We start from the raw sequence: 25,270 nt of genomic DNA, 5'->3' as shown, positions 1-25,270 counted from the left end.
GCTCTGTGACGGGATGCAAACTTTCTGCCTCGCTGCATATAATTTTAGCGTATATATACACTAAATGCCCAAAATGCAAGAACATAACTAGAACCTGAGGTCAAACCCACAAGGTCACTGCACCTATTTTCCTTTACTCTGCTCCTTCCCTTCAAATCAGCAGACACACACAGGAAGGTAATAAGTGACATTTCAGTCCTGGAGTCATGGCAACCATTTTACTCTAAACCCCAACATTACCTCCTGAACATATCAGGGCTGAGACACACAAAGGAAGGTGGACCTCCGAGTGTGTGTTAGGTGCATTGTTCCTCCATGAGACCTCACTTAAAACACCAGGACAGGTCAAGGCCAGCACAAATACTCTCTGACCTCGGAGAGCTAATGGGCAAAGGGGGGTTGGCTGCTGTGTATCAGACCCTCCAGATTAGACCTGTGGGGGCAGGAAGAGGAAGGAAGGGAAGTCGCTGCTCGTCACGTGACCTCTACATGTGTGAATGACCATCCCCTTGGGAAAGAATGGCCTCCTACAGCCGGCTCCAGTCTTGTCCAGGACAATGAGCAATCAGGAGTAAGTGTTGGTGATTAGAGAGACACTCAGAGCAGACCTGGCCCCCAATGAACCTACTGAATCTCCACAATAACATCAGCCTTCAGAAGCCTCCTCAGACCATATCTAAATCTGAAACATGATCTTTTTCTGAACCCTATCACGAGACAGAATGTTATTAATGATATTAGATGAAGCCAGTATGAAGAAAGCAAAATCGGTGTTACATGAGACCTTTTGGAGGACAGGGTCGCAAGCTTGGTAGCAGCATTTTGGACTACTTGTAAGCAGTTCACGGATGTCTTGTTAAGGCAAGTGAAAAGGGAACTGCAGTAGTGAAGACAGGAGGAAGCAGACGTGTGGATAATGATCTCCATCTCAGCAAGGGACACAATGGTCCTGAGCAGTTTAGCATGTTCCTCAGCTTGTAGAAACAGGAGCACACCAAACATGCTGGTCAAGACTCAAAGCCATAGAAACGCCTAGATTGTGGATGGTGGATCTAACAGAAGAGGAAAGAGAGCCAAGATTTTCTTTTACCTTTGGGACAAAGCTAGCTGGGGCAGAAAGACGAACTTCTGTTTTGTCAGCATTTACCTGTAGAAAATTATCTGCTATCCAATTTCTTATAGTGTTGAAGCAATTTTGTAGAACAGACAGTTTTGTGAAAAACCCCGTTAACGGGAACAAAAATTTAAGAAACCTCAGGAAAAGCAACAGAGGAGGAATCCCTCTTCCAGGACGGACCGACAGACATGCAGTAGATGTTGTGTGTACAGAATAGACCGATGTAAAATCACAGTATGGACAAGCAGGATGACAAAAATTTGAACAGATTGTAAACATATATGAAGAATATGGATCCGGGAAAAACAGATAGGACCTGAGCCACATGACTTCCTCTCCACCTCGGAGACCTGGAAAAAGGACAGACTAAACAAACACACAAAAGGCAAAACTCATACTGAGAGGACAACTTTCTGTCTCCTCTAACCTTCGCTGTGATGACTACAGCTGTTGTCTTTAATCGGGGTTTATCTTTATTTTGTCAGACAGGTTTGTGATCGTAAAATTGTGATGTTTGATGTCTCAGCGCAGCAGCGCAGGAGTTAAGGCCAGAGTACGCTTGAAATGAGCTAGTTAGGACAAAGTGTCCTCCGACCACGTCTAAAGGCAAACGTGTTTTTAGCCGTTCAGAACGGCCACACTGGAAGGCGGGGGGAAAAGAGAGGGACGTCTAAACAAACAAGGATAACAGCGGACACTTTCAGACAGTCTCTCCTCAAAGACATTTCTACTGTTGCACTCGGTTGTTTACCTGAAAAGTGACAGAAGTAGTCATGTAAAGAATGAAAGAAGAGAGCAAACCCCGCCTACTTTCACACCTCCACGCACACATGACCAATCACAGCACGAAGTGGACATGACTGTTGGATTGTCGGTTTCGGAAAGTTACATTTTTTTTTTGGATGCATCCCCCCCAATTCTGACACTGGTAAGGTGTGAGGGGAGGGGGTTTCAAACACTGTTTGATGATCCAACAAGTACTTAATTTGAAGTGGATTGACACCCTGGTTAACAGGTAGCATTTATGAGCTCTGATCAAATCAGTTTTTTGTACGTGCTCAGTTGTCTTACAACAAAACATAAAAACATGTCAATGACAACAACAAAATTGTGACTTAGGCTGTATTAACACACAACATACAGTAGGTAATCATGAAGAGAAGGAACAAAAGGGATTATAAAGGGTTTTTCGTAAAAAAAAAAGATTCACATGTAAGATTTAGCTAGTTTAGTATGGATCGCTTAGTCCCCTGTCTTTCTGTCACGTAAAGTTGATCATAAAAAGTGTATTTATTGACACATTTTGAACACTGATAATCTGTTTCAATTTATACAGACTTTTAAAGACCAACAATTATATTTTTCAGCTGAAGTAGATGATATCTGCCTAAATCTGATTGTTTTCATTTCATAAATATCCAATTCAGTGTCTCTTTAGGCGGGAAAGCCTCTGAAACATCATTTAGACCATGATGGGATGTTAAAACTTTGCATTCAAATCTAGACTAATGAAATTCTGTCAGGGTTAGCAGCTCTTTAAGGCTGCATGACCCTCTGACACACACATATTCAATGGCTGGGATCTAGAGCTCTGGGATACATTACTGCATTTAGATGAATACCCCTGATGCAGGGTTGACATCAAATCAGCGATGGCTGATATTTGCGAACATCTAGCCTAAGTTAGCTAAATAAAATATTTTCGTCATGTACATGAATCCAAATTAGCACAAAAAATGACTGAAATCAAAGCAAAATAAGAAGCTATTAGCAAAACACAGTTGCTGCTGTAGTATGTCGTGCAAACTTCTGCAAAATCTAAAACCCACAGTTGATAAAAATATCAGTCTTTGCTGCTATAAAACATCCACACCACTTTGTTTTTATGATAATTAGGTTTTGAATTAAAAACAACCACATATCTGTAGGCTCGAAAATCTGAAAACAGCATTTGTTGTAATCAAAACCACTTTGGTGTTGAAAGCAGATGCGGCGATTAGCATATGGTAACAGCAGCGTGCACAAAGACATTCCCAGGCTTTGATGGTAAAACAGAGGACACCATTGATGCTGCTGTGAATGCGATGCACCCGTAATATGCTGCATATGTTTCTCATCCCGTTACAACTCTATGGGATTAAGCCTCCAAAGCCAGACACACACACACACACACACACACACACAGATATACACACATGCAAAGTCCCCTAATCATGTTCCTTCCATGGGTCCCCCTCTCTTCATTAAAACTCAGACAAGAAAAGGGGGTGCAGACAGGAGCAGGGTGGCAAAGAAAGGCTGCTGAGACAGAGTCCTCCAGCCTGTCTGGTTAAGAGTGTGGGAGCGTGTGTGACGGTGTGTGTTTTTTGGGGGGGGGGCGGTAATGGGAATTGACTTTGGTGTTAAACGACCTGAGAGACATCTACCCACTCTTCTCCCCCGGCGAGAGGATAGGAGTGGCAGTCGAGCAGCGAGGGACCCGCTGCTACCACGGCAGCAATTTGCTGTCTGGGTGGCACAAAGGGGAGGTCAGAGGTCAAATAAGTGCGGCGAGATGGAGGTGCTTTCTCATGGTAATGCCGTCACAAACAACTCCACATCATTCCAGGGCTGTTAGAGAAGAACGGCAGTGCACTGGATGGAGGCATTTATGAATATGATGCTAGGTATAATGAACGACACCTTTGAGGGATCCATGAAAATTAACAGGAAGTGTTACGCTGGGTTAAGCAAGAAGCAAACAAACGAATCACAGCTACACATGTAACATCAGTAAAACCTCAGTCCAGCCGTTTTTGCCGGACATATTCAAAATGTAAAAAATATGCTTCCATGAATCCGATTTCTGATAACAAAAGCCTGGAGCATAAATCAAATGCACGATTCTGAAAACATAGAGAGAGTGTATTTGGAGTAGCTTGTTAGCAGTAAGAACACAATCCAAACACAAAATGCACCCACAAAGCAATGCTTTATAGGGTAGACGTAAACTTGTTGACATCTGTTTGCAAGTAATTCCTCACGCTTCAAGCTGAATGTAATGACCTCTGGATAAGATTGCAACCAGTCCTTTTAAATGTAAAAGAAAAAATACTTCCAACGACACGTAGAGGCATTTTAGAAGCAGCAGGACAAGATTTGTCTGTGCCTTCCATAATTATTACAAATCAATCTGTTGAAAAATACATTTGTTTTATCGTGTTATGCTGTGGTTAAGGTTTGGTTAGGTTTAGATACAAAAACAACTTGTTAGGGTTACGGAAAGATCATGATCTTGCATCTCAGGAGGAGGCTGTAGGATCAGGCCTGTCTGAGAGGCAACGAGCCTGCAGCAGAGAGAGAGAGAGAGGGAGAGAGAGAGAGAGAGAGAGAGAGAGAGAGAGAGAGAGAGAGAGGCCTCTCCACATGTTTGCAGGCTGTCTGTCTTGCTGTCTGGGTGGAGAGGCAGTTGCTGTTCAGATGGAGGGAAGGAGGCAGCTCAGGCCTTGGCACTGGAAAGTGCATTGCCTGGCTGGCAACATCTACTCCAAAAACCTGAATACTCACTGTGACTCCAGGTGTGTTCGTTTCATGGCGTCTCCACCGGATGAAAGGGGGAGACTGTGGGAACAGATGTGACACAGATTTCTAAAGGACAAGACGAACGGAAAATCAATTAAAACATTGAATATGGAGCCTGAAAACAATCATATGACATTGCTGATCAGGTGTAACGACGGCTGTGAGCAAGGCTTTATGAAGAATTTGATACGTTATGCTACTAGACTGCACACACTGCAGCAATCAAAACTGAATGCTACACTTCTTTTTGGTCACAAACAAACTGTCCAAAACGTTAGCAGCCTACATTCGGGCTAGGGTTACGTTCCGTGACCTGAAGCAGATGATTTCCTGTTGTGTGTTGCCGTGCATGTCTTGAAGTTTTACTTGACAGTTGATGGATTTTCTTTATCTTGCAATCATGTTTGAGTTTTTAAAAACTGTTGTTTTTTCCCACCATCCAAACAAACCAACAACCAAGTGCTCAGGTGAATTATATTGCGTAATAGTGAGAGCTGCTATCATAACTGTGCTATTGCCCCCTACTGTCCTGGGGTGCAAATGCCAAAAACTCAACTGCCACAATCCCTCGAGGAAAAAAGGATCAATTTAATTTAGCTAGTTCAAGGGATTTGTCTTTTTCTCTCTCTGTCTCGCTCTTTCCTGTTTGTATCTGATGTGAATAAAAGATTAATCTGCTAATAACGTCTCTTCATGTACTCTTCAAAACACATTAGAGCTTCAAACTATATTTTCTTCTATATTTGCTCTTCTAAACACTTCATATGATGAAAATCTCTCCCACAAATCCTCTGCTGCACAGGAACTGATTTGCTTTACATTTCCGGATGTTTGATTTACCATCGATCTCTTTGGTTTGGACTCTTTGATTGACTCTGCAACAACACTATAGCAACGAGTATGTGGTGACACATGCACACACAAAAAAAAGGGAGCTTGAAAATTGCTACAGAGCAACATGCTTGTTCAGAGTATTAAAGGTGGGGTATGCGATTCTGGAGAAATCCAATACCATGACAAATACCATGATACGGAGCGAACAACACAGCAGGCAATGTAACTAACGTTAGGTTGTGGGTTAGCTTAGCAAACTGTCCCTACAGCTGCTGCTGCGACGCTAACAGCCAGAGAGGCCGAGACGGTTTCCCAGAGCCAGCACAGCAGCTCCAGACAGCAATGCTCACAACTCTCCTGCTGCTGTAGCTAACATCACAACAGCAGCATATGTTGGCAAACTAGAAAGTAAGCTGAATGTAACTGAATTTAATGTTACCTGACACACAAATCATGGCTGGAATGGTGCTGTGTGGCCAGGCCATTTTGTTTGTTTCCCATTACCAGAGCCAGGGCTGAGTACAAACACTGGGTTTCTTTTCAGCGCTCGCACTGAACGGACAGCTAGCGGACCGTGAGGAGATAGTCGGTGAATTTGACAAAAAGATGTGTATTGGATTAGAATTGCATACCCCACCTTTAATCAAATGCATGATTAAGGCATCTGGTAGCCAAGTGGTTAAGATACATAACATGTATCAATTGGTATCAAGTGGTTCAATTGTGGCACGTCATACCCCCAGAGTAACCCTACCAACTCTATAAAGTATGCATACACTGTATATGTATTTTAGTTTACTTATGCCACCCTACAGAACTACTGCTGCTAGGTTTTTGACCAAATGAAAATCCTTGAAGAAAATTAGTTTCTCCAGATACAGTTTTGGGCAACAGGGAGAAAAAGCTGCCACCATTATCGTTGTTTGTGTCAGGCTGAGAAACCTGTCAATCAAAGGAACAATAACCAAGACTCGCATTAGAAGAGGTTCAAGTAAGTACTGAGATCCCAATTTCTTCTGGAAAACATGATTGATGCAGTTTGGGGGGGTTTCCCCAGTCAATTCAATACATTTCAGTTTTCCTGAAGCCAGCATCAAGTGGCCGTTAGTGGAAGTGCATCTTTAGGGAATCCTGCACAGCTTCAGCTGTCAGCCATGATGCTGTCTGCTAGTTGGCCAGTTAGTCTGGATGATGTCTAATTTGGAGCTAATTGGGGAACATCAAGACTTTCTCTTTTTAAAGGAATTACTTTGTACTCTAAATTCAGCACCAGTAATTTCAAGTACAACTGAACAGAATTTTGGGATAACAATTAAAGTAAATCTAGTCAAGTTAAAAAGATAAATGTTTGCTTTGAAATGAAGTCAAGTCAAACAAATCCATTTGTACTTTACATTGGCAGGCTTTATTAATTTAACTTTTAATTCAATTTATTCTAATTTTGTGCACCAGGAAGAGTTTTCTCAGGAATGAGCTTGGGTTTAAAATAATAATAATAATAATAATAATAATAATAATAATAATAATAATAATGGTTTTGTAGACATCATCATTTCCCAGTCTGTAAACTGTATTTCCTTCAGCACTGAACATCTTCACCTCTTTCTCTGCTGAGCTCTAAATACCTTTTATCATTTCATATGACTACAAATCCTTAGATTTTTCTTACATATGTGTGTTCAGTGGTGAGTTTATAGCGTATGTTTTGTAATATTCCGATAGTAACTTGAAGTTTTAGCCTTATCTCTGTGCTTGCTGCTGCTATCATTATCCCCTTTAATCAATTAAACCGCAGCTTGGCAGAAAATACTGCGTTATGTGTGTGTGCGCACTGCCACGTCTTCTGATCTCATTTTAGGGCCGGAATTTATTTCATGACAGGACAACATGCAGAGAAATGTTTATTTAGACTTTTAAAATGTTATTATTATTATTATTATAAGATCCGACGGTAGAACATTTCCAGGCCTAACAGAATTCCTGTGCAATCATACAACAGCGCCATGGATTCAAAATGTATTTTGATTCTTATGGTTCATATCTGGTGAGTCATTTGAGCCTAATCACAATTTAAACAGAGAAGCAATCCAGTAATAACCAGAAACACACGCTGGAGGCAGACCTGCAGCCAGAAGGCATGGCAACCAAACGAGAGCTTTCAGTGTTCACGTCGCCTTTCAGAGCTGTTGGTCGCACAAATAAAACAAGGGAAATGAACAACAACGCACTAAATTTGATTTGTGCCAGCGCCAGTTCCTCTCCTCTCTGCGGATTAATACTAAACACACTGCAGCCCTGTAACATACAAGTTATCAGCTTCAGCATATTATTAATCAGGCAACAATTCGATAACTTCATTATTTCAGAATAACGAATTGTAACTAAATATTGACACCAGAAGACATGTTCATCCTTTCAGAAATGGCATCAGGATTAGATCTGTCTCGCCCTGCAGCTGTCACAACCGAAACCGCACTTTATAAATACATTGAAAAACCAAATCTATTAATCTTTCATATTTTTCGATTCCTGTAATTGTCGGAAAAGACGTTTCTTTCTGTCTCAGTTTTTAAAAATAATCCAGCCTGTAATATCTTTACATAATCAATACATGCTATACAATAATTCGCTGGTTTAAAGTTGTAGTTTTGAAAATGTGTTTTTTCCTAAATGGTTTCAGGATCAGATGTTTTAACTTGAATAAAGGAGCAGAAAGTGAAAGTGGAAATCGATAACTCCCTCACTTTCTGTCCATATTTGCTTGATAAATATTTGCTCTTATAGATTTGGAAAAAAGCTTTTTGTCTCTTATTTTTCCTAAATGGTTTCAAGGTAACACTGGTGTGTACAGTCTCAACGACTCCGTTCATAACGGAGCGAGTTAGTAACACTTCTGTACTTTTAAAACTTTTTCATACATGACAAAATCATTTTAATTTCACAGTGTACTGGAATGGTTGGTCTAGGTTGTGCGGAGTTGCTTAAATCTTCATAAATCATGAAAAAACATGATACAACCCCATAAATGATGGAAGTAAATTCTCTTTCATGTCATCACAGCGCAGCGGATAAAATCACGACTTCAATCGCCCACATTAGGCCACACAGCAAAAGTGACATCCATGGAAGAAGAAGCGTCCTAAATGTCCCTTTATATTAAAATGAAGGTGGTCTAAATCATCCTGTATATCATATATGATGGAAGTGGTTGAAATGAAGCTAAAAGTGTATTAAAATGATCATATTTAATGACAGAAACAGAAGCGGGCCTTCGTTTGTGGCGCAGCCCGGGCAGGAGCTCTCTCTCTCTCTCTCTCTCTCTCTCTCTCTCTCTCTCTCTCTCTCTCTCTCTCTCTCCCTTTTGTCTTGTCTGCTGAGGGGTGTCTAATCAGGGAAGACAAGTGGCTGACGGAATGACGATGCTTAATTGGCATGGAGTCGTGGGAACGCGTAAACAAACAGCTGCCATTTTCATTTTGCTTGTTTCCCCCTCGTCCTTCTTCCTCATGAATAAAGTGGAACAGCAACCTGGCAGCTGCAGGGAGACTGAACTGAAGGAACGAAAGGGAGAAGAGGAGGAGGCCCGGATTGGAGATTAACCTCACTTTAATCCGCGCTCCACCTCCTCCAGTGAGGGGAGTAGAAAACACCACACAGTATCTACCTCCTGAACAACAGAAAAATGTCCTGTACATAAAGGAGAGCATATTTCCAAGATAAACTGTGCATGTGATTATCCCTCTCCATACAAGCATGGATCTAAAATCATAATGATAATCACAGGTTTTCCTTAAGAGTCCTGTGCTACACAATGTACAGTGAATCTGTGGGGCTCTTACTGTTTTTGTCCCCTGTGGTGTCATTATTCCTATAAAATTCCTACAGTGTAGCTGAGTATTGGGACTGCGAGGACTTTAAGATTAAAATTTTAAATATCACTTCAATGCACAGGAAATTAATGAATAAATAAATAAATAGCTTAAACGTAGGCCTACGTGTATAAAAGACGTCCACCCAGTAAAACAAACGCTGAAGAGTAAAAAAAAAATAGAAGACTAACAGACAGTATTTCCTTCTTTCTAAATAAGAGTCTTGAGAGTTAGTTTTTTATTTTGATTGAAGATTCACAGTGTCCCTTAATTTTCAGTGGAGTCCTGGGAACATTCAGATGACTTTAGCTGACCTGAGAGACTTTGAGTTATGGACAAGAAATTCAGAAAGATACTGAATGGTGGGGCTTCACCATGTATTGCCTGATTAGTAAACCAATGAAATTGTATTTAAACTCTACTGGCAGCCAATCGAAAGAGGCTAACTGTAAAATCTTTTGTTACCAAACTCTCCTCATTAAAAACTGGCAACTTAATATACAGTGTAACCTTCAAACAACCAAAACAAATCAAAATTCTTAAACTAAAGGTTTTCAGATAGTGGACTTAGAGGTTGATACGTCTTCAGCAACACCAAGAAGACAAAAACACAAACGCTGCTCTTCAGGTCCGCAGGTGTGCGGCGGATCAATCCACATTTGGTGCTAGTGAGTATTTACAGCAGCAGGACGGTGTGTGTGGGACTGAGTCAGAATAAACTACAGTGTGTGTGTTCACGGTGATGGAGGAACATGTCACCCAGTGCAACAGAGCGGCTCACTGATGTGTTTCTAATAGTTTTTGGACAACAATAGTAGATACATTCACTTTTGTTTTTTGTCTTTTCATGAGATTTGTTGACATAAAAAAGAAGAAAAATACAGAATGTCTTTACGTCACTCATGGCCTTCCTGAGTTATTGGCCCTGATGTGGACTACAACTATGAGAATGAATAGACTGACATGTTTACATTTACAAATGAATAGATGTTACCCTGCAGTACTGGCCCTCTTTACATGTATGTTTTATACTGTGAGATTTAAATCCCCCCTGTTAGTCAAAGAAGAAACATGCATTACTCATCTGAGCTGAAGGCTGCTAACATGTTGTGCTTACTTAAATTTATCAGTGTGACACCAGCTATTGAAGACTTCTTCCCAGTCATTATCATCCTAGAGTGTCCAAAAGTAGAATGGGAGCCAGAGGCTTCAGCTATCAAGCTCCTCTCCTGTGGAACCAGGTCCCAGTTTGGTTTTGGGAGGCAGACACCATCTCCACATTTAAGAGCAGCCTTAAGACTTTCCTCTTTGATAAAGCTTATAGTTAGGGCTGGCTCGGGTGAGCCCTGAACCATCCCTTAGTTATGCTGCTATAGGCCTAGACTGCAGGGAGACTTCCCACGATGCACCTCTCTCCCCCTCTCCCTCTCCATCTGTGTGCATCTTTATCCCATTACTGCATGTTACTAACTCGACATCTTCTCTCTCCCGTAGTTCTGTGCTTTCTCGTCTCTCTCCTCTCTCCTTCTGTCGCTTTCAGCAGGTATTTCTGCCTCGGGAGCTGCAGAGTCTGGATCTGTGGTTGTGGGCCGCCTGCTGCCCCCGTGTTCCTGCTCAACTGTTATTATTAGTCTTATTACTATTATTATCATTATTATTCCTTTATTAATATTAATATTACCAGTACCATTACATTATTATTTTTAAATTGTCGGTGGAATTTCCTTCCACAAATCCAAAATTTTAAATTTCATTCGTCTTCATGTGGCAACTGTACAGTTTTGACTCTAATTTAACGCTGAAACATGTTATTCAACAGTTACTGTAGTATGAATCTTCTTATTAGCCCCTCTCCTTCTTGATTACATTCTTATTAGCATTTCATTTTCAGCATTTTAATCCCCTCATATGCTATAGCATACTGCTGGGCAGACATTGAGATTAAGCCCTGATTAAAAATGAGAATGAATTAATTCTTTTTAAATTGCATATCTCCTGATTAGCTCACATGGCAAAGCAAAACATATTTCTGAAAGCAGTTGATCGTCTCCATCATGTGCGATCTGCTCTGACAGGGTTCCTATAAGGCTGGACAAACAGGGAAGCAGAGCATGTGTTCACATAATGTATTTACAGAGCAAAAATTCAGCAACTGTAGCTGCTCGAAAATGAAGGCTACGTCCGAAATCACTCCCCACGTGCTACCGTTTGCAAGATATTTCCTTTAGTGGTGAAGAAGTATTCAGGTCCTTTACTTAACTAGAAGTAGCAATACCATAATGTAAAAACATTCCATTACAAGTAAAGTCTGGCCTGCAAAATCTTACTACAAAACTTGAGTTTATAGTACCCTAAAATATTCCCACAAAAATGTAATGCTAACAACATGCTAATTTTTGCTACAAATCCCAGACTGCTTTATTATACTTTTGAAAGATATTTACTTTCTTCCATTTTTTGGCAAAAACAATCAACAAATCTCATATCAAGGTCCACTCAGTAGCTGTTCTGGAGATTTTGATCATGTTATTCCTCAGCAGATGGACTCCTCATGGAAATGTTCAAATCACCACCATAAAAGCTGAGATTTAAAGTTAATTCTTGACCTTGGAAACGACAAAAACAATCTCATCACATGATCCGTGTGCTGGAGCTTTCGATTGAACCACAGGATCTTCCTCAGCAGACGGAGTTTCCCCAGTTGTCATATAATTGTAAATGTTAAAAAATGTTGTCATCCTTAAAGTGATTCCACCATTTCATTTAAGTGTTCTAGTAAATGTCAAATTTCCTCTCAAAAAAACCTCTGTGCTCATAGCATACTATTCTTTGCTTAAAACCCCAGACTGCAATGTTTTGCTTCTGCTAGATATAGAAATTATCATCATGAGACACTGCACCTGTCAGTGAGGGTGCAAAATTATGATTGATTGCAATCTGAAATCTCTGTTTAGTGATTACTACAGAGTGGTGAGTATTGAGGGGGTAATTAATGGGTGGACGAGGAAGTGATTTCGGACACAACGTTGAAGAAGAACATTGTAAGTGAAGCAATATGTAAGCAGCTGAACAATGTGATTGGATGTTGGGTAGAAACGCTGTTTGGTGTGCTTTGCAGTTCACTGACTGTCCTTGAAGAACCTTATTGGTGGACATGAGAAATGTGTTTGAAATGGAGCCCAATCAATGAGCCTGTTTGAAGACAATGATAGGTGGGATGCACGGGGCGGGGCAGCAGGCAGCGCTCTGCTCAGCTGGAAGGATTTAAGCATTTGAGCTACCTTTGATATGTTTCTTTGAATGAAGGGACATTTTTGCCTCCTTTGTTTCTCAGAGTGGTATAATTGAGTATGGCAGCAGTGAGGGGACCCCTCTGCAGAGCCACAAGTTGCATCATTTGCAGAGTTGTGTTGTATTTTCTGTTCATGAGCAGACGTGGTGGTGGTGTTGGGAGGGAGTGGGAGAAGAAAGCAATATGGCCACAATTGGGCCAATGAACCATATCACGCGCATTCACTTTGCATTTGCCACTTCCTTCAAGACTTTTCTTTCTTTGATTTCTTTGAGGCACTGCGGCACTCCTCACATGCTAATAATAGACTTGTCCATCAACTGTCCCCACCCTTGGAGTTAATTGGCGCTGTGCAAAGGGAGCCAACGTCGCTCTGAAGTCGGGCCGTCATTAGATCAGTGGATGCTGACCAGCTCACATACACCCCTCTGATCTGCACACACTAATCATCTCTTTTTCAGTGCCCCACCTGCTCTCACAGCACGCCCTCCCCCCCACAGAGTGGACCCTCCCATTCACTGTCCCGTGGTGTCTTCTCAGAGGGTCTTGAGAAGGCCGACCTGTCTCCTTTCACAATTATGCTTCAAACGCTGTTGTGATCTCACTCTGACTAGAGAGCTCTCCTCCCCGCCCACAGGAAGAGCCGGGAGACTGTTCTCGTGCTGCAACTATGTTTTTTCCACCTTTATACTGAAATATAGTGTCTGCTTGTATATTTCAAGGTTGTGTTTTGGTTACATCTCCCTGTACATTCATTGCAAAAGTCTTATCAGAAAATGTTTGTCACTTATTGTGTTCTATAAAGCCTTATTTTCGTAAAATTAGTAAAAACCTCTGCCAGTGATGTGGGATAACTTCAGTTTCCCACAAGTGTGATTTTGCTTGATTCTGGTGCAGCGATCTGCCTGCAATCTCCTGTCTTCTTCAAAATAAAAGACATACTTGTCTAAAAAAATCTTCAATCTAGTTCATTTGGAAACAGACTGAAATGATCTTACTGCAGTAGAAGATGTTTTCAGCTGTTCAAAATCAACAAAACCTAAAGGGCTCAATATCTCAGTTACTGGATAACATGGAGATTTTTTGCAGTTATGATCCTCTTCTGCCCATCTCAATGGGCAATGCAGGACCACAACGGCATCAGTTCTCAAACAAGCACAAGATAAGGACAAACTCCCCCGAAAACCTTAGAAAATCATATTAAAAAAGACAGTCAAAGAGACGTCTCCTCAGAATCAGAATCAGAAATACTTTGTTGATCCCCGAGGGGAAACTCTTTTGCTACAGCAGCTCGCTGTCACGTCAGTGCACACAGGAATAGAAGTACTGAGCAAAAAAATATAATACACTATAATACTGGTCAGAAAATAAGTACCAAGTGGGTATAAGTATAAAATAAGTGTGAAGTACAAAGTGGGTTTACCGGTTGATGATAATAATACGGTATAAAGTAATATCATAAACCGGTAAACCCCGGTGGCACAACAACACTGACTGCCAAGAGGCTTCTGGTTGGTGTGTGTGTGTGTGTGTGTGTGTGTGTACATGTGAGCCCTTGGTGCATGCAAACACATGTACTGTATGTGGATGTCAGCAAGTGTTTTCCCATGTGTTTGGGTTTGCATTCTCGTTTCTGTGTATATTACAGTAAGCGTTCATCTTCACAAAGGCCGATCTAACATTGATATTGCAAATTTGGTTATGTTATATTATATCTATGGATATTTCTACATGGAAGTATTGGACAAGCAGTGAGAGGAAGGTGAGCAGATTCAGGCTGTAACTCCTGCCAAAAACAAACAAACAAACAAAAACCCAAGAATTTCATTTAATAAAGAATTATGGCGCCCCATGTGGGGTCTGAATTATTTTCACATTCTTTCACATTCACACATCTTTTTAAATTGTCAACAAATCCCGCAAAAAGATCAAAACCAACAATGACTGTATCTACTAACAAGTGTTGTGTGTGTCACACAATATCACAGCCTGATATATCTTCTTCCTCTCAGCCATAGAGCTCCATTGTTGCCCAAAAACTATTAAAAACACATCACTGAGCAACTGTTGCACTGGGTGACATGTTCCTTTATTACCATGAACACACACACACTCTGGGTGAAAATAGTCCTCAACAAATGCACAATTTCCTCGTGTTTGAGTAATGTTTGCTAAAAACTACAATGCCCAGCTGTTTTGGGAAAGTATTTAACCTTTTTTATATGTTTGACTCATTGTTAAGGATTTAAATCTTCAGTAGGACATGGAAGGGAAGCTGGAAAGGATTGAGAGACAGACTTGTCGGTTTTGACCTTTTCATTGGATTTGTTGATAATAACAAAAATGTAGAATATTACCAGCCTTATCCTTTAATATGTGAATGTGTATGCTTGTATTTAGATAGGAGTTGTATTGGGACATAAGGCTACATAATATGTATATATTGTAGAACGTGGAAGTGTACTCTTGTTTAATTGATGCACTTCTCAAACTTTATTGGGGCACTCGTTGTTGGTGGAGAGTTAAAAAGACGTTAGGAATAAGTTGCAAAAATGTCTGTGCATTTTATTCCTGTGCTGAACATAGAAACTAAAAAACAAAGCCAAAATATTATTTAAATAGAACTTGTACTTGCAGAACAACAACTCAACAATTATCAATTATCAAAATATCTATAAGTTAAACCCTAATATAATTGTGTCAGCTTTCAAAAGCTCGCAGCAGCTGAACCCTGGCGTGCACACACACACGTGCATGCACGCATAATTTTGTGTGCAAGAGAGAATAAATGTGTCCTATTGGGAGTTTGTGTCTGTATATGCACAGGACTGAGTTCAGAACACAAAACGCCGCCTCATGCCCTCTTCGCCCCCCCCCTGGCAGCTCTCCCATGATGCCCCTTCCCCCGGCTTCCTGCCTCTAATGGCCGTCTCTGTGTGCCATCTCGGGAAGCCTGACATCCCCTCCAGAGGCAGAGGGCCCGGCGTTAATGGAAGCCATTGATGGGCGAAGAAAGGCTCCTTTGTGGCGCTGGGGGCAGGCGTGGGCACCCGTTTGCTCACACACAGCTTCCCCTCCGCACACACTGGGCCGGCCGCTCAGAACTGAGTGCCAACAGCGGAGATCGAAAGACAGGAGCAGCAAAGTGCCCCCTTACCGGGGAAATGGCAGAGAAGGATGGGTAGAGTCGAGGGAGGGAGGAAGGGGTAGGGTTGGTGAGAATGAGAAAGGGAGGGTGAAAACGACAGACGGGTGAGTTGGCAAAGAGGGGGAAAGCAAAGAGGAAGGGATAGGTGGGGATAGGCCACAGCGAAAAGAAAGGCCGAGAAAGAGCAGAAGAGATTAAGCGAATAAGACAAATTCAATTGGCGCACAGGATGAACGAATAAAAAGAAGGACGTGAAGGAAATGGGGTACAAACCTTGCAACCAAACACAGAACGCCAGCGAAAAGAAACCCCAGGGAAAAGGGAAATTGAGCAGGAAAAACAAAGAAACGGAGGTTGGGATCGTCCACGTCAATGAAGCTGGGTGGCCCTGGAGGATAAAAAAACGGTGGCAGGGTGCTGGAGGTCTCCCTCTGCCACTGTACAGCCTGTCAGCCTCTCGCTGGCTCGCTCCCCTTTCGGTGATTTATAACACCTGAATTGTTCTCCTTTAACAGAGTTGTGAATGGGAGAAAAAGAGGGGAGCGGCCGGCATGCCAAACAGTCCCGTCGTTATTGATAACCAAACAGATGTGTCCAGTTTGGAATGAACATCTGACGCTAAATCTGGGCTAACGGTTTTTGTTGTCACGGAAATACTGTATGCTGGCAGCCGGGCGCTCAATAGAGAAGTCGGGTTATTGTGTGTGATGTTGTTTTCATTCATTCAAAATAAAAAGCATGTTTCCTGGCGCCATGCTTTCCGCGTGACGTCTTCGTCTCTTCTCTTCATTGTCGACTGTGAAAAGGCTTCATCAGAAATCCAAAACATACCTTTCTGATTACATTCATTTAACTACACTTCAGGTTTGAATGCACATTCTGAGGCTGATGGGAAGAAAAAACCAGGTTGTGCAGGTCTGAGCTTGCTCGACTCAACATCGCCACCTACTGGTTTGACATTCAAGCCACCTCTTGTCTCCCTGCTGCGTAGCACGCAGCCTCCTGCATTGTTCAGGCCGCTAATTCATCCCAGCAGCTACTGCTGCTAATTTCCAACCACTGGCAGCCTGCCATTGCCGGAAGTTGCAGTGTGCACCGCCTGTATCCATGCGCCACCGTGGGAGAGCAGCAAGAAAGTAGTGCCATATTTGTCCCAGTATGTCATCTGTTTAACACGCCTGATTGGCTTTCACACCATAGCCTCCTAATTAATATGCGGCGGCCCCTCGCCCTGCCTCTCCTCGCCATGCCCTAAGACAAAAGCGTATTGTGTGAGTACCTCCTGTTTTAATTACGCTCAAAAGGGAGCCGTGTGAGGGTTTTCTGTGTGTGTGTGTGTGTGTGTGTGTGTGTGTGTGTGTGTTCGTACTGCATTTATGAATGCATGAGCAATGACTGTGTGTGTGTATGGGCACATGTGTGTAAGATCACTGTACACAAACGTACGATATGTGCACTGAGGGAATCATAAAACAGGCACATTCATCGTCATGTCACCCTGCACGTATGCTCCTCTGTGTGTGTGTGTGTGTGTGTGTGTGTGTGTGTGTGTGTCCTTAAACAAGAAGAATTGCAATGCCATTGCTAGGGGAGGAGCTGCTGCTGTCCTATCCCACAGGAGAGAGAAAAAAGTGTTGTTGCTTGTTGCCTTTATGCAAATTGGCATCCGATAAAGGTTTTTTAGGAGAGCCACAAAGAGCGTTTGTGATTGGAGCGCTGAGGAGAATGGGAGAGGTTAGGAGGGGTTATGGGGAAAAGACAGGGACAAAATTCCCATCGGCGTACCCAGAACCATCATGTTACATTCCTCTTTTCTCCTTTTTTTCTCTTTCTTCTCCCCTCTTCTCATCCCTCTTTTCCTCACATCCATGACCCGGTTATTAATTTGGTTTGGAGATTAGTCGCTTGTTAATTCACGCATGCCCCCCCATCTTTTCCTCTTGCCGTCTCGTTCTCTTTCGATTGTATCGGATTCTGGGTATTTTTTTCCTCTGCCTTTTATCAGTAGCCTTCTTTTCTGTCTTTCTCGCTGATGAGAATGAGGTACCGTGCAGTGTGTGTGTGTGTGTGTGTGTGTGTGTGGGGTAAGAGAAGAAGATTGGGTGGGTCCCCCCTCGATTCCCTCAGGGACCTTTTCACACGCCGATAGTGAGAGCTTAACGACTGAATATGACGGTCTGAACAGTCGAATGAAATCATAATTTTAATCCATATGCCAAGTCTCAAGATCTGGATTCAGCACTGCTCTTTAGATCTCCTCCAAACATCCTCAGACTGAGGGCTGTTGAGTCCTCATAGTTTCGGATTCTGTATAATTTCACACAGAACAAGTTTCAATCCCTTTAATTCCTTTTGCAGGACTGGAATTGATTATTGCCTCTACACAGGTCTGATCTGTCTTTGTTATTCGTTAGCTTTATGGTTTAGTGAAATGGAGTCATGGGAGGACTCATCTAATATGAAGACATACGATGCAGTGAGGCTCAATAACTCGAGTCTCAGCACTGCTGAGTGAATTCAAATGAGAGCGGACAGTTTGATATTAGAGCTCAGAAAGAGGGGAAGGTAATATTGTGTCAGGAAGAGTCCCACATGGGTTATAAGTGCTTCAGCAATCATTTCTGACATGAATCTGGCTCTTTACTATATGCTTTTCTGCAAATCTTTTGTATTCTTCAAGCATCCTCTTAAAAATGGTGAGATGAGCATGAAGCATGACATCCAGATTGTGTGTTGACATTGATTATATGAAGATTATGTGAGTCTGTTTGTGGAAAGGTTAGCTAATGCTTGGCTTTATGCAAATAAAGGTTGGGATTAACTTTTGAAAGGAAGTCTCTCCCAGTGTATCATTTATTGGCATGAATTGGGGGTTGTGAAGGCCAGCATATTCCTACTGCAGACAGCTACTGTATGTTTGATATTTTACGCCAGTATTCAACAGTTTATTATACATTCCATTCATATTCATTGTACATAACACATACATATATATAATATTTTATTTAAAGCCCTAAATATTCAAGTATTCAGTATTTCCCCAAAACGTGGCTGTTATCAGGTTTTAGCAACTCATACAGGCAAGGTGATCCACCACATATTGTGAAGAATACACAAAGAGAATAGTATTTTAGTTGCAGATATATTTATTAGATAAATAAATTACTTCAGTTTAGTTTGGTCTCTGGTAATGGTTAGCGGACTGCAACCAGATGACCTGAGAGGCCGAGAGGGTTCACATGATAAAAGACAATCAGAGATGTGTTTTGAGAGATTTATGGACAAGCATCAGTCATTTAAACCCTTATCTAGGGCAGAGGCCTGGTGTGAGGTGTTCAGGTTTCTTTGTCTTTGTTAGGACCTGAGCAGCAGCACTCGTACGCCTGTATGTCATCTCATCTCCACGTGTGAAGGGAAGATTCACACTGTCAACTCTCTCTGAGCTCTCCTGCATTCTCTCAGCTAGCCTAGTGTGACTTCCTAGCTACTCCCCTCCGTTCGCAGCACTGACTGAGGCCCCGGTGGGGCCCTGCTGAGCCACATGCTCCCTCAGTGGGTTCACTCAATTAACAGGCCATGAAGCCCCCGACCTCCGCCGACCCCCTTGAGTCACGCACATCCACAATGCCTGGAGCTCGGAGGCATGCGTGTGGTGGAAGTGGCTGGTTTGGAGGAGTAGGCGGGCGGGTGGGTTGGTGGGGGGATTCGGTTTCGAGGTGAGGGTGAGAGGGGACGAGTGGCGGCGGTGGTGGGGGTTGGTCAGTGCTCCTTTGTTCCGGTGGTGTCCAGCTTACCCCCCTTCACCCCTGGTGTCTTTCATAAGGAGTGTGTAATAACTGCCTTTGTTGGTTTTCCTCTTGTAATGGGTCCGGTGGGAGGCCTTGTTAGTGCGCAGGGTGCTAAACCAGGGGACCTCGCAGGAACTCTGGGATTAAAGGCTGCCCCATTCTGTCCTAAATGTGATCCTTCCCCGTCACAATGGTCATTCAGCCAGTGGATGAACATGATTTCTTTAGATCTTCCTAATTGCAAAGCTTTTTTGTTCCAAGGGTCTTAAATTTGGGTTTGCTTAGTCATCTAAGGCAGAATTAAAGGCCCAGTATGCAGTTTGAGGAAGAATAAAGAGAAGTGTGAATTACAGAGTGGCACATCAATGATATAATGACCTCAAGGAATTAAAGTAATAGAGACCCTCAGAATGAAGTCTGAGGCAAGCTGCTTATTAACGAAGAAAGTAGCAGAACTTGACTTAATGTTTCTTTGGATTTGTGATAAGATATTGGATGTGTTTTTATCTTGAATCTTTAAGGCTTTAATTTAGGCAAAACATGTATCTTGGAGTTAAAAGGACGTGCAACTTTCAACAGATTTCTGAGCCTAATTTGATAACAAATTATTTTTTTCCTCTTAGGAATTGTATAAAAATGATTGGGGTTGGGGGTGGGATTTGGGCAGCGGATCCTTATGACTCACTTAAAAAAAACAAAAAAGGCCCTCCCCAGGTTTATTAAAATTTTCAATAGACCATCCCCTTGACTTAGAAAAAAACTACAACAACCTCTTTCCTAATATCTCAAAATACAACAGCGTTGACTCGACTCAACTTAAACTTAAAGTGCATAAATATATAAATGGAATAATGATTTGGCAGCAACAGAAAACAGAAATAAAATCTAAATCTGGGGTGAGAAAAATTTAAAAGACCTTCCCCTGTCTCTCCAAAAAATTTCCGACTACCCTCCCTGTAGCAAAAAGAAAAAATACATAACCCTCCCCCTTTTTTACACCCCATCATCCCATCATTTTCATACTAATTGGGTAACAGCATCGACAAAGATATAGGCAATCTTAAAAATCAAACCTGAGTATAAATACACAAATTATGTAAATATGAAATTCAAAACCTCCTAACATCTCTGTATATAATTTGGGACAGTACAGTATGTGTTCAACAAGTCGTAAATTGTGTTTTGGAGAAACTATCTTTTAATATGCATCTCTCTAATCCATATTATTATCCATGTTCGTCCACGCTGGACGCGAGGGGAGGTCGAGGCGTGGCAGGCTGCACTCTGCTTACCACAGGCGAGCAATGAAAGAGGTGAACATTTGAGGGCTCGAAATGAACACTGCCACTACTTTTGTTGATTTGGCATTCACACGGCTAGCCATTTTTCAGGGAGGAAATTCAAGTGAAGCACTCCCAAGTACCCGTGGAGCACTGAAGGCAATTTCCCCTCAGTCAAGTGGCTGAAACCCTCTCCATCTGAACAACTTCCTGCATTTAGTTAGTATCCCCCACTGACACCCCTGCTCCATCATCACCCTGCTCAGCTGGCATCAGTCACAACCTCTCAGCGGGTCGCTGCTCCTTCCAGAATAGTGACGAGGGGGCAACGACCACAGCTCTGTCCCGGGATTTAATCTGGAACTAAACGAAAGACACAGCACTGAAAATCACAGCCGCAGCCCCAAAAAGTTTCGTTTTTTTCTCTACGTAGCATCTCGTGTTCTGTTTTCTGTGCATAACTGCCACTTGTGCAGCTCAAACAAGACAGCAACATTTCCATATTTTTCAGCGATCATGATTCAGAGTTGACAAGAGTGTTGATTGGAGAGTTGATACGGCTATTGACTGAAAAACTACGAGTGTTAAATTAACTCTGATTAGTGTGCACTAAAGTGTTGATATTTATACTCTGAGTGCAATGTACACTGATAATGTTTCTGTGAAGGATCTCAGCAAAAACACAAGCACATGGAATAACTATGCAATCAAAAGATCATCACTTTGTCTTATGTAAAAGGAAAGCGGAGATGTAAAGTAAGTATGTTTTCTCAAAAGTACATAAAGTTTGGTACATGTTTATTTGGATTTTGTGAGACCTTATACTTGGGTGGATTTTTACAATTTCCTCCACTACCTTTATGTATATATCACCACATTTACTGCTACAAAAACAACATTTTGATATAATATTGTACAAAAAGTGATGGCCGTATTTTTTGCAACAAATACTAGGAATTTCATGAATGTCACCACACCAAATTCGTGCAGTTTTGGGGTTGATTCTGGTTTGACTTTTTGTGGTCAAGCTTAAGGGTAATAAATCACCCTGGTTGAGTCCACATGGATCACAATTATCTCCACACACTGTGACTACAAGATAAATTCTTGTACACATGACTATGAATCTTATCAGGCTCTGACGTCCTGTCAGTGCGTCAGATCCCCACACTGGTTTTAGCTTCGGCCCATTACGGCCCCCACAGGGCTGTGAGCCGGCTGAGGGCTTCCACAGGGGACCAGGAGTTCCCGAGGGAGCCTATTAACCCATTATGTTCACCTCCAGAGCAGCGTTACGGACAACAATCACATACAAGCTGGACGATGAGCCACAGGAGGCTACAGCTGCTTAGAACAACCCCGTGTAGCCTGAGGCGCTGAACGGCAACATTCCCATGCTGTGCCTTGCTCAAGGGCCGCATGTAGAGAAGTGAGGTGATAAGGTCAAGAGCGTAACATGGCCTCTTGGATTTACATGTGATATTCCATTGAAGGAAAGTGGGAAATCATTACAATCTAGCAGGGTCACAGCCAGGATTGTACAAAAACTGGGGTCATTTTCAGGTTGGTTTGTTTGCCTGGTTTGATCAAAAACATTATAACTGCTGTCATTTCCAGACACGTTCCTCAAGTCAAAGGGTCTTATTCTTTTAATGTAAATGTTACCAAAATGTGTGCATAGAAGCAAAGGAAGCAGGCCCCTTCAAACAAGTTGATATTGAATTACTGTATATTAGACACTGTTAATTTGATTCTATTAATCTAATTTTCCTTTCAGCCACACCCCAAAAAAAAGACGAAAAACTTGGAAGTATCATCGTGAAATATAACAAAAGATATGACGATACTGGAGCTGAAGCCTAAAAATTTCAAAATAAAATGTGATGTAGTGATCAATAATCCAGCAAATCACTCCCACATCTAATTTCCCAGAAAACTAAAAGTCACACATAGTGACAGAACCTCCACATCCCCACAATAAAGAGGACATGACCTCAGTGTCCTCAGTCTACATCCCTCTAATTGGGTGAGAGGATTTTTCATCACTCTTTGTTTTCTATAGATTGTTTTTACAGTATAACCTATATCATTGAGGATTTGAGTTTTGTTCTCCGTTATATACAGTGAACTCATTCTAAATGTTCTATCCTGAATTATAATATAAGTCAAACTCAAAGACAATTTGTTCTGCAGCCTTTAATTAGATGTTATTATGTTATGAATATATGTTAAACAATAGGAATTAAAACAATTAATCATCAATCATTTCATCTAATATGATGATAGCTGTGGTACAGGCTTCAGCACCACAAACATATTTCTATTTTTATTTTTTCAGGGCCTTCAACATATTGCAGGTATGATGCCAGGCAAGCACATCTCCGGAAGACATATTAGACAAAAGAATAATTACCATAATCATGCTTATTTTTCTCTGCATTTTAATTAGCCCTATGAAGCTCAATTAAGCTCTTCAGTATGAGCGCCTATTCAGTAAACAGCTGTCCACCTGTCTTCTTGTTCCTGGGAAAAGGCTGCCGCGCTTGTTCACGCCGAGGTACCATCACCAAATCGGGTGGGGGGGTTAGACGAGGCCCCTGCAGCCTGCAAGAGGCCCTCAGTATGAGGGGCGATTAATGCCATAGAGAGGCAGGCAAACAGGAAGGACATCATTAAGCTATGCTAATACCTTGCTTACCAAAGTTAAAACTTAACAACGATATTAACAGAAAACAGACTGAAATAAATAGTATATGATGAGAATTGAAACACGTAGGTTTTATAATGAATATAGATGTGATTTTGTTTGTTTGAACAAACTGAGTGATGTGAAAAACGAAATATTATCAGTTCTACACACAGAATTAATAATACTTCAGTGAGACATTCAGTGAGCCCTAATAATTGTGGAAAATAGCAATGTTTTAAATTCCTATTGTGCTTTGGTGAAGATAAAGTGTTAATGATTTGTGAGATCATATTGGTGATCATAATAAATCCCATAAAAAATCTAACTCTTGGCAGGCTCTTTTTGTGTTAGGGCATGATTTCTATCTTCCAAGTGACAACAGTGGATGAAGGTTTAAAGAACTTTGTCGTGGCACTAATCAAGTTTTTTGCCTGTATGGCTGAAGGGTTTCAACACAGGGCAAACATCTGTATATAAAGGGAAGAGGATGTCATTGTTCCAGGCATATAAGAACCATGTTGGTGGACCACTAAACTAATTTTTATGGATTTTTGTCACTCCTGTGTTTGTCTTTTTCTTATTTGGAATTAGTATGTTTTAAGTTTCAGCACCATAGTCCCGATCTGATGCAAACCAAAAGAATAATGTCGCCATGGAGTCGGTAAAGTGGCCATCGTTTCAAATTTGTTTGTATTTTGGTGAATCTGCACCATGAAAAGTCATGCTGCGGTAGCTGCTAGCAGTTCCTCATCTGCACTGTAACCATGGAAACAGACAACATCACTTTTAAGTCACTAAACTGGACACTGGATCATTAACATCACTGCAATACTTGGAATAATTGTGCAATGTTCTCTGTTTAATACTCCCGTGCAATAAAATTCCCTGTTTATTGACATTTATTCATACTTCTATTACTGCAGTGGAATATCCACCGTCTCATAATCATCTTAATAAGGTACACTTAACTTGACAGTACTCATTATTGCACTATTACTTATATTATTACATTGTATTATTATACCTTACATACTTATCAACCTCTAAATCCACTTTGGTACTTAAACTTATTTTAATTTTATACTTATGCCCACTTGGTACTTCATTTATCTGACCTGTGTTATAGTGTATTATATTTTTTGCTCAGTGCTTCTCTTCCTGTGTGCACTGATGTGACAGTGAGCAGCTGTAACGAAAGAGTTTCCCCTCGGGGATCAATAAAGTATATCTGATTCTGATTCTGATTGTTACTGAAGAAAAAGTCTGACTTGAAATTAGAAGAAGATTTTTATATGATTGACCATGAGTGGATTTGTGAATGATCATCCTCAAAGGACAAAAGAAAGCTGCTATCAGTAAGGATAAGCTGCAGCGACTCAAGCAGAATATCTGTGACACTGGCCAGTCGGACGCTGGGGGTTAACCTGTGATGAGGATCGTGAGGGAATTATTTAGCAGTAGTTATTTCAGCGACAATGCTTCTTAGTATTTCCGAGGTTTCTTACAGTTGCTTTCTCATGCACAGATTGAATCTTGTTAAGTCTCATCTGCTAACATAAGACCCTGGAAGAGTTGTTCCCGGTAGATTCATTCAAATTAGTGGTTAGTTGTTGTTGATGATGCTTCTTCTTCCTCCTCCTCCTCCTCCTCCTCAGTGGCATTAATCACCCTTCATACTCCGGCCCTGAGGAG

Source organism: Siniperca chuatsi, linkage group LG9 (assembly GCF_020085105.1).
Source record: "Siniperca chuatsi isolate FFG_IHB_CAS linkage group LG9, ASM2008510v1, whole genome shotgun sequence".
In the NCBI taxonomy this organism is placed as follows: Eukaryota; Metazoa; Chordata; class Actinopteri; order Centrarchiformes; family Sinipercidae; genus Siniperca; species Siniperca chuatsi.
Note: the sequence above shows the minus strand (reverse complement) of the source record.